Source organism: Panthera uncia, chromosome D2, assembly GCF_023721935.1.
Source record: "Panthera uncia isolate 11264 chromosome D2, Puncia_PCG_1.0, whole genome shotgun sequence".
In the NCBI taxonomy this organism is placed as follows: domain Eukaryota; kingdom Metazoa; phylum Chordata; class Mammalia; order Carnivora; family Felidae; genus Panthera; species Panthera uncia.
Window position 1 is genome coordinate 40,612,093 of NC_064818.1, and position 9,900 is coordinate 40,621,992.

Below are 9,900 nucleotides of genomic sequence, written 5' to 3' on the forward strand. Positions count from 1 at the left end.
TATTTATTTATTTATTTATTTATTTATTTATTTATTTATTTATTTATGTGATAGAGAGAGTGCACAAGCAGGGGAGGAGCAGAGGGAGAGGGAGAGAATCTTAAGCAGGCTCCATGTTCAGCACAGGGCCTGACATCGCAGGGCTTGATCCCAAAACCCTGGGATCATGACCTAAGCCGAAATCAAAAGTTGGAGGCTCCGTCAACTGAGCCACCCAGGTGCCCCACTTCCCTTTAGGGAATCCTTTAGATTGCCTTTAGTTTCCCTTTAGGGAATCCTTTAGATTGAAATAAAAGGACACTAGACTTGCAGCCATATGAATAAAAATCTCCAGTAAAGGCAATAACATGGGCAAATATAAGTTTTTATCACTGTATTGTTTGTAACTCTATTTTTTATTTCCCACATGATTTAAAACACAAATGCATAAAAATACATTATGCATACTCACATTATTGAGCATGCAATGTATAAACAAGCATTTATTCAAAGAAGATACACAAATGGATATCACAAGAAATGATAATCTCAATAAATATGATAATCTCAGTAATCTTTAGAAAAATGCAAATCAAGATCACGTGAGATAATACTTCACACCTGCTTGGATAGTTATAATTAAAAAAAATAATAACAATAAGTTTTGGTGAGGCTGTTGGCAAATCTACAAAGAAGAAAAGTCAAACCCCATGGAGTGGAAATGAAGGAATGGCCAGATACAAAGTATCACCTGTAAATGATCAGGCAATGAAATCTGGACTGTAAAGGTCTATGAACACACACCCACAGTTGAATTATTCTTTCCTTGTCTATTATGAAGACTGAATTAAGCCATTATCATCTCATGCCTGCAATGTTGCCAATATCCTTCTATTCTCCCCGCAGCCAGGCTTCCTTCCTTCTACTCTTTGACACTACATCAAGAAGAATTTCTCTACAAAACAAGTCTCATCATGTCACCTCTCTGTCATATATGTTCATGTATCTGTTCGTATCTCTCTGAAACAACAGTAGCTTTCAGTGTCATGACAAACAAACAAACAAAAAAACCCTTCCATGACTTGGCCCATCCAAGAACGATCCACATGGTTGGTGCTTAGTAAATAAAAACTTACTCAGTGGAGGATCAGTGGTTTTCACCAAGGGAAAGAAAAGAAACAGCAAGCATAATGGAGGTAGTAAATTCCATTACTTTATCCTTATCTTCTGAGCATTGCCTCTGCGCAGGACATTGAGAGGGGTAAAGGGAACATTTTCAAACCTCAAATATGTGCCCATCTCTGCCATGTCTCTTGCCTCAACCTTTAAGGACCTGAGAATCTATCTGGAAATACTAGGCTTGTACAGAAACTTCTGTGTGGCCAGGACTTGATAAATGTGCTGAGGGAATTCAGTAGGAAGAGATTCTTTTTTCACCTTGGGGACTCGGAAAGCTACAGACAAGTGATCTGGGCCTTGATGAAGGAGTCGGGCAGGTGAGAGGAGACACATCTCCAGACCCCGGAGAAAGGCCCTCTGGCATGTGAAGGTCAGCGAAGACACCTATTTTCATGTTACTTGGCTAGGACACGGGGTATGTGAGATTTAGCAATAAGGCTGGAATATCAGTGTGGCTAGCGTTAGAGGGTCTTAAATGCTAGTAAAAGAAAAGTAAGTTGAGCCTTTTCTATGAAGACTCTTAGGCCCCAGCTAATTCTCTGCAAAGCCTGATCCCTGGCTGCCTTCTCCTCCCAGCCTGCCCTCCCTGCCTGTAACTCATTCAGACTCACCCTCTGCTCCTTGTCCACGCTCCTGCCTCCAACCATGACAACAGGTTTCAGTCAGCTGCTTGCTCCCATAGGAAACTGACTCCCCACGTTATTCTTCATGTTTCTTTCTACTTCCCTATGCCTGGGTTTTTCTCCCCAGCAGGCTAGGAAACAGGAAAAAGATCACTGGCCTATAGACAGATACACATTCTAATCATGGCTCTTCTCATAGATATGTGACCCTGGGCAAATTACTTAACCTCTCTGAGCCATCTGTGAAATGCTGATAATAATTCTTATCTTGGAGAGATGCCAGGAGGGTAAAATAAAATGTTTAAGCCTCTAGTTCTTAGAGGCTTCCTGAAGTGTTTCTTGTCTTCCTCACTACAATCTCCAGGCTCAAGCAGGTCAAATCTGGGGCCCTAACTTCCCTCTCACCCCAGCCCTCAATTAAGGCAGCTTAATGAATTCTCTGCTGTGATCAGTACCAACTCTCTTGGTTTCTTGCTCAGAGGCCAGGAGACAGCATTATGCAGCAAGGCTTAAAGGCTCCTTTTTAAACTTAAACTAGGCTCCTTGGGGGAGACTAAAAGCTAAAGATTTGACCTGGTCTGGCATTTGAGCTGATTCACATTAAAACGGCCTGTGTAACAAGTGGAGGGGAAAGAAGAATGCTCTAATCAGTCCAAGCCTGGAGGAAAAGTAATTGCAAATTTACAGAGACAAAAACAGGTGTGTGAAATGGTGTGTAACAGAGCTTGCCACAATCTCTCAGGATATAGTTCCTGGTTGGGAGCCCTCATGCTAGAAAAGAATTAGGAGTATCTTGGCAAGTCTGTGTCACAGGAAGTGCAATATTTACTCAGCACAGAGGTAGCCCTCGGATGCCCTGACAATGCAATCCAGGCTTTCTGATTGCATTGCGGCTGCGGTGTTACATAGAGTCTTAACCACGTACCGCCCAGTGGCACCAAGTACCCATGTGCATCTGACTGAAGTCTTTGCTCCTGGTCTTTTCAGGGTGCAATGACTGAGAGCAGCTGGCAAGAGAGCATGAGCTTCCTCGAATCAGGAAAAGGTGTCAGTTCTTGGCTGGTGAGATTCAAACCACAACGCGAACCTCCTTGCAACCAGGCACAGAAAAGTTGCTGGACCCTGCAGATCTCATCATCCCTTGTGGCAACCGGGTATGGACCAGCCAGAGCCTAGGATGACACCACTCTTTCCTGCCAGGGTTCGCTGGAATCCGCACTATTTCACAAACTCTCAGAATGTGAGAATTGAAAAAAAAAATGTGTCCAATCTCACTTTGGAGATGAGAAAAATGAGACCCCAAAAGGTGTAGCTTATCAAGACAGTTATAAAAAAAAAAAAGGGCCTGTGTGAGAACATAGGTCTCCTGATTCCCAGAGTTTATAATTAATGAAATAGAGTAGACAATAATGCCAAATTTATTCATTTTTCTTCCACTGAAATATTTTCCTATTTACTCTAAAGTGCTAAGTCAGGTGTGCATAAAGCCATATTGTCACTTTCTAAATTCTGCCTGTACTTGAAAATTTCAATCCTTCAATGGTTATTTGGTCCTTTATAGCTTAACTTTAACAGTTAATAAGAATTAAAGGACATGAGAGGGTTTTGATATTTACTAAGGAAATAAGCATAGGACTCTGTCACCGACCCACCTTAGTTCATAAAATGATTAAGAGGAGGCCCAGAAATATGACTAAATTCTCAGCACAATAAAATATATAAGAAATCAATTTTAATTATTTTTCAAGTAATTGAAATTCAAAGTCTTTGGTTATATCCCTAATCATCTACTTCCAAACTATATTCAAGCTTGCAAAAGGTAAGGGGCTCTTATGGGTCTATTCTGATGAACAGACAATTGTTTTTAATGATTCTTTAGTCAGATAACTCTGAAATCCTTCCTTTTACATTCATCAAATGCTTCTGGCTTGCCCGAGCTTATCTCTCCTCAAATTACTTTTTAGTATAGCCAAAGAAAAATCCAATAGCTTTGAATATGCTTAGGTATGAAGAACTTGAGGTATTACAATCCCACATGGCTTCAGAGATGGGTAGAAAACTGGGAGTAGGGTGAGGGAGGCAGAGGGCAGCAGTATGATTCCAATCCTCCTTTCTCCTTGATGTCTGCTCAGTAAGTATACATCTGTGTGTCCAATTAGCTACTCATCACTATTTATTTTGCTAATATATTTCCATCTAACAAGAAACTATGGACAGAGAAGGAAGAAAGTAGCCCATTTCTTGTAGTCATGTCCATCCACGGTCCCAAGAAAGGATATTCCCAAATACCAGGCACTTGCACTTAGTGTGAACACAAGATAGTGACTACTTGTAGATCATTGGTTGCCGATCTTCCGGCTCAATTGCTTTCACAAGACAAGCTGCTGAGACAGATATTATTGCTTATCTCAGACGAGCTGGATATATGACAGGAGTCCTGTCTTTGAGAAATCTGTCTTATTGTGTTCTCACCCTTCCATTTCGCCCCACCCATCATGAGAAGCAAAGAACTGGTCCATACTGGTTCAACTTTTCCATGGAGGTAATGCTCTGCTTGCTTAGCTATCCCCTCATAACGTTGCTACATCACAACTGGAAGCTTATTTCTCCTGAATTTTAGCAAACTGCAATTAGAAATCAACACAATTTGTAGTTCTGTGAGACTTACTTTTGCTTAGAATGTTACTTTTATAACTTTTGTATAAATACACCCTGTGTCTTCCTAGGTGCCTCACAAATGTTAAGTGCTCATTCGCTGAGTGAAGGCCTGCTATGTGCTCACATGGTCCCATTTGCCAGGTTGAGGTCACTGCAGAAGAATTCAATAACTTGCCTTAATGAAAATTACATTATTTTATAACTTCTGATTAATAATATCACTTTGTCTTCCCACTAGAAGTTTTCTGGCAGCACATCCTCACCCAGGGTCATGGCATTCACTCTCATTTCTATGACATTTACGTCTTTATCTTGAGCTAAAACATCAGTCTTCATCTCCATGACTGTATATCAAGCTGCCTGTTGTTCATCTCTGCCCAAAGGATCCATAGGTATCTAAAGCTAACATGTGCAAAGGGGAACTCATCACCGTATACCTTCTCCTTCACAAACACATACCCACACTCTCAACTGTTCCTTGTCTGGTGTGTCCCATCTCAAAGTATGCCACGATAATCCATCTAGCTGAACAGCTTAGAAATCAGAAAGCGTTCCTATCCTCCATCTCTCTCTCTCAAAATCTAGTGGAGGCTCTTCTCCTAGTGGCCCCAGTCTCTCCTTTTAGAAGATGCCTATCTCTCTGCCTTTAAGCTAATGTGTCTCTTGAGGCATTTCCTCCAAAAATCAATTCCATTTCCTAAGTATATTATGTTCTAGTACATCACTTCCTTCCACAAATGTTTTCTTTCTGCCATCCAAGTGTTGCCCTGTGAACACAGAAGATTTAACTCAAACATCGTTTGCTCTGAGACTTTCCATTTTCAATTGTCCTGGTTTCTTGCATGTATCTCTCTTGTAGCACTTTCACATGTTATGTAGTGATCACGCATTACTTTTTCTTTCTCTTGAATACATGCAAGATGTGGAATCATGTAATCATGTCCCTTCCCTCCAACCCTATTTCTCCAAGCCTAGCATGTTTGTAGTAGGTATTCAGTAAATATTTACTGATAATCAAATGAATAGATAATGTCAGGTAAAAAGAGAGCCCTTGGAAAAATAGTCTAGTGGGCTATCCCTGGGGCAAAGAGTAGGGAGCCGTCTCCTTAGGATGAAAGCTCTGATAGACAGACTGAGGGGAAGAATTAATTGGAAGCAATATGCCGGAGAGGATCACTCACTCATGCAGTCACCTAATAAATACTAGATATGCCCTACTTAAATGAAAGTTGGCTCCATGATTCTAGTATAAGAAAAATTTGACACCAATATGTGGACTAAAATAATATGCGCTGGTAAGTTGTAAATTAATATGTTGCATCAAATATGTGTTTAATCTATGACATGAACATGATTTAAAGGAAAGCTTGACTTTGATCCAGGGAATTTAAGATGCTAAGTGATAGATACCCAATGACCTCATTCCCTTTAAGATCCCATAATATTAATATCCATGAGTTCATATAAACTCTTTAAAATGTACCTCTATTTAAAATTTTTTTGTTTATTTTCCTTAAGTGTAATGTGTAATTCTCTCAAGTTTCAAAGCTGTGGGTTGGGAAGAGTGCATACTAGTTTATTATTCTGGGATTGGGCGAACTAGTCACACCATTCACCTCATTCACATAATTATGATTTTATGACTTACATCATATGGCCCTTCCAATTAAATGCTGGGCCCAGTGGTTTCTCAATTTCATCCCTGAGTACCTTCTTAATTCTTGGGTGGATGCTACTTTATTTTCCCCAGTAATTTTTTGATAATTTCTTTATTAGTTAGATCCAGGATATCTGGAATGCTAACATCAGGTGAACAAGTATTATTTGAAAAATCAAAACAAGGGTGAAAATCTTATGTAAAAGTGATGAGTCATCCATTTAATTCCTGCTTATTCTTTTATTACCTTTGTGCAATTTTTATTTGTTGTTCCTTGTTTTAATTACATATTGATGTGTTCTATAATTTTTGTTTTCCTCTAAGGAATAGGTTGTTTAAATGTTTTGCAACTTTTGGAGGAAGAAATTGGGGAGACAGTAATAAGCGTGTTTAGGAAGGATGGAAAAGTTGAATCCTTGACTTTGCTACTTAATTCATTTCTACTCTCTGCAAGTAACTGTGTGAAAATATGGATATAAAGTGGGAAAAAAAACACATGTGGACCCTTCCCTCACTAAAAAACACAATAAACATGTACAGAAATGTATAACTACTAATTATATTAAGTATAATGAAAAAAGCAGGGAATCCAGAAAAAGAATTAAATGTGTCTACTTGAGACTCGGTATTCCAGGAAAGCCTCCATGCAGAAATGACATTAATTAGAGATATGCAATGGAATAACAAATTTAAGGATAGAAAGGATAGAAAACAGAAATCTCATGAAGAATTTAATTAATTCTCCTTTTTTGGGGTAATGTTTATTTGTTTGAGAGAGAGTGAGTGAGTGGGAGGAGGGCAGAGAGAAAAAGAGACAGAGGGTCCAAGCAGACTCTGCTCTATGCTGACAGCAGCGAGCCTGATGCGACACTTGACCTCAAGAACCACGAGATCATGACCTGAGACGAAGTTGGACACTCAACCAACTGAGCCACCCAGGCGCCCCTCATGAAGAATTTAAACATGAGAATGACATAATTATATTTACGTTTTAAAAGATCAATCCAGATGCTTTGTAGGCTGATACGCTGGTAAATAAGGGCAGAAAAAGACCAGTCAAAAGACTATTGCAGTAATGAGGAAATAAGTGATGGTAGCCTGGACCAAAAACAAAAACAAAAACAAAAAATTAGGTATAGGGGTGCCTGGGTGGCTCAGTCGGTTGAGCATCTGACTTCGGCTCAGGTCATGATCTCACGGTTGGTGGGTTTGAGCCCCGCATCCGGCTCTGTGCTGACAGCTCAGAGCCTGGAGCCTGCTTTGTGTTCTGTGTCTCCCTCTCTCTCTGCTCCTCCCCTGCTCACACGCTGTCTCTGTCTCAAAAATAAAGATTAAAAAAAATTTTTTTTTTATTAGGTATAGAAGAGATGGAGGTGAGGCCTTTAGCAAATCACTCCACTGTAGAACATGGATATTAAAAGTATCTACCTCATGAGATTAAAAAAAATCACATAAAATTATGCCTTTAAAGCACAAAGAACAGTTCTAGCACATAAAACATTTGTTATGAATAAAACCACTAATATGACTGTAAGTGTTATTTGGTTATTTGGTTTGATTTTAGGGTGGTGTTTGGATGGCAGTGAGGGACAATTGATTCATTCGGTGTGTTATGATTCACTGACTTAAAAAGAAATTTGGTAGACAAGTACATTATGGTATGCTGTCTAAGGGGATGTTATTTAGAGTAATGATAGGTGATGTTTAATGGGTAGTAAAGAGGAAAATAACATGTCTGACTTTTTTTTAATCTAATGATTAACTGTTCCAGGGTCCAATAGGGCCTCACCATCTTTCTCTTTACCTCTCTTCCCTCCAAGAAGTTTCTTCAGTACTTCTAAGTCTTGAAGCCTCATTCCCTAAGAATAGTACAAATATAGTGATAAATCTCCACTGATGTTAGAACCATCCCTTTCATGGAAAGTGTCCTAGAACCTCTTAGAATATCAGAGCTAGAAGGGAACTGGGAGGTAATTTGGCCTAATTCTCTTGGTTACACATGTCGAGGCAGACAATGAGAGAGGAGGAGTTGCCCTGACTCTTCAGAGATACCAGGGGGTGTGTTGAAAATGCCCTGGACTGGTTATCCAGGTGAATGAAATTCAAGCTCTGTATCTATCTTCACCGTGGGCAAACAGCTTAACCTTCTGAAGCTTGATTTCCTCACTGTAAAAGTTAGATCCTAATATGTGTTCTGCCTAGCTAATGAGTCAGCATGAAGAGTGAATAAAATAATGCACATAGAAACATATCATGAACTATAAAGTATATTTGTTCCCATCACTTTGCCATGTTTACAATCACCAAAACAACAGATGGGCATATTGATTCAATTGTTTGCTTAGATGTAGTTAGTGTAGTGTATGGTTCTAATGCTCAAAAATTCCTGAGGCCAATTTATCGTCAGACTATGTTCTGGGTTTATGTGTAACTTACAAAGGTAAGCTGAAAATCTTTGCGTACTTACTGAATAAATTATTAAGATGTTGAAACCTCAACACAACCTTGGGATATAGTATCATGATTTACATTTTTCTATAAAAAAAAAAAATAGGCCCTGTTTAAGTAATCAGAGTAATCAACAAAACCAATATAAGGATACACAACCACTAGGCAACAGAGCCTGATTTCAAACCTTGATCTGCCGTGTTCAAAAAGCCATAAAATTTTAAGTACTAACAGGGAGGCTATACCACAGTCACACAGATAAATTGATATCGCTTCTGTAAAAAAAGAATCCTTCAATCGACCAAACTTGATTAGGAAACCAAAGGCACATTTTTGTTCTCCAGCATGTATCGAAACACAGCTGATTTGATATTGCAATTGAGCAATTGGGTGTAAAAATCACTGGTGAAAACACACTGCAGATGGCAATTAATTACCACACAGTCCCTGCTCTATTACGCAGCGAAAGATTGACAAAGATACTGCAGCAAGACTGAACCAGGAAATGACAACATACATAAGAAACTGCCCTCTGCTGGTCAAGCCAGTGCCCTGTCCTTGTTAAACAGGGACGTTATTCAAAGATGCAAATGAGATATTTTGAGCACTTTTATATTTATGACTTTATTACTCTGAGATGGTTGGGAGTTTTAATTTTGTGGTTAGCCCACCTGCTGTTTCTTTATTAAAATCTTAGTTCTGATTAATCAAAAATGCTTTTTGCAGTCAGGTCACATAGATTCCATAAAACAGGATGCACTTGTTCGCCCTGGATTTGGTATGAGATTTATCTCTTAAAGATGCACACTGATTTATATATGTGCTCACAAGTATGGCAGCGAATTAAAATATGATAGTAAGTGGGAAAGGTTCATGGCTTTCTGAATGTGATTATAAATAAGGGGTTTCATGACCAAGTTGCTCTGTGTCATAGTCATGTCTCTCCTCACCCATGGGTGTAATGGGGACACTCTATTGGTGGCAAACATGGGGAACTAGCATTGGTTTTGCCGAGCTTAATGAAATTGGCATCAAAATCCACAATTCAATTAGCTGCTATAGTTTTTTATATGCATGGCACTAAAACATGAGAATTCTCTGAAGCAACAGAAATGATAATTATCTTGCCATCATCACCCAGATTTTTGTCCTCTGGCAGTGTCCGAGGAAGCCAGCTTTGAGCTTTCTTCTATGGAGCTTCAAAAAGCAGCAGAAACATCGCCTGCTATGAGATTCAGACACAGGACAGCACAGCATTCAAGCTGTTTAATAGAGAGAAGGGGAGAGAGTATCTAAAGGTGATTTAAGTAGTATTCTGATATATATATATATATATATATATATATATATATATAT

General features: G+C 39.1%; 1 protein-coding gene across 16 annotated transcripts in view; it reads right to left on the reverse strand.

Moving 5' to 3' along the window:
- The window catches only part of LOC125932768 (uncharacterized), a 789,340-nt gene that overhangs the window by 271,771 nt on the left and 507,669 nt on the right, over positions 1 to 9,900 (reverse strand). The gene's annotated exons all lie outside the window — the stretch shown is intronic.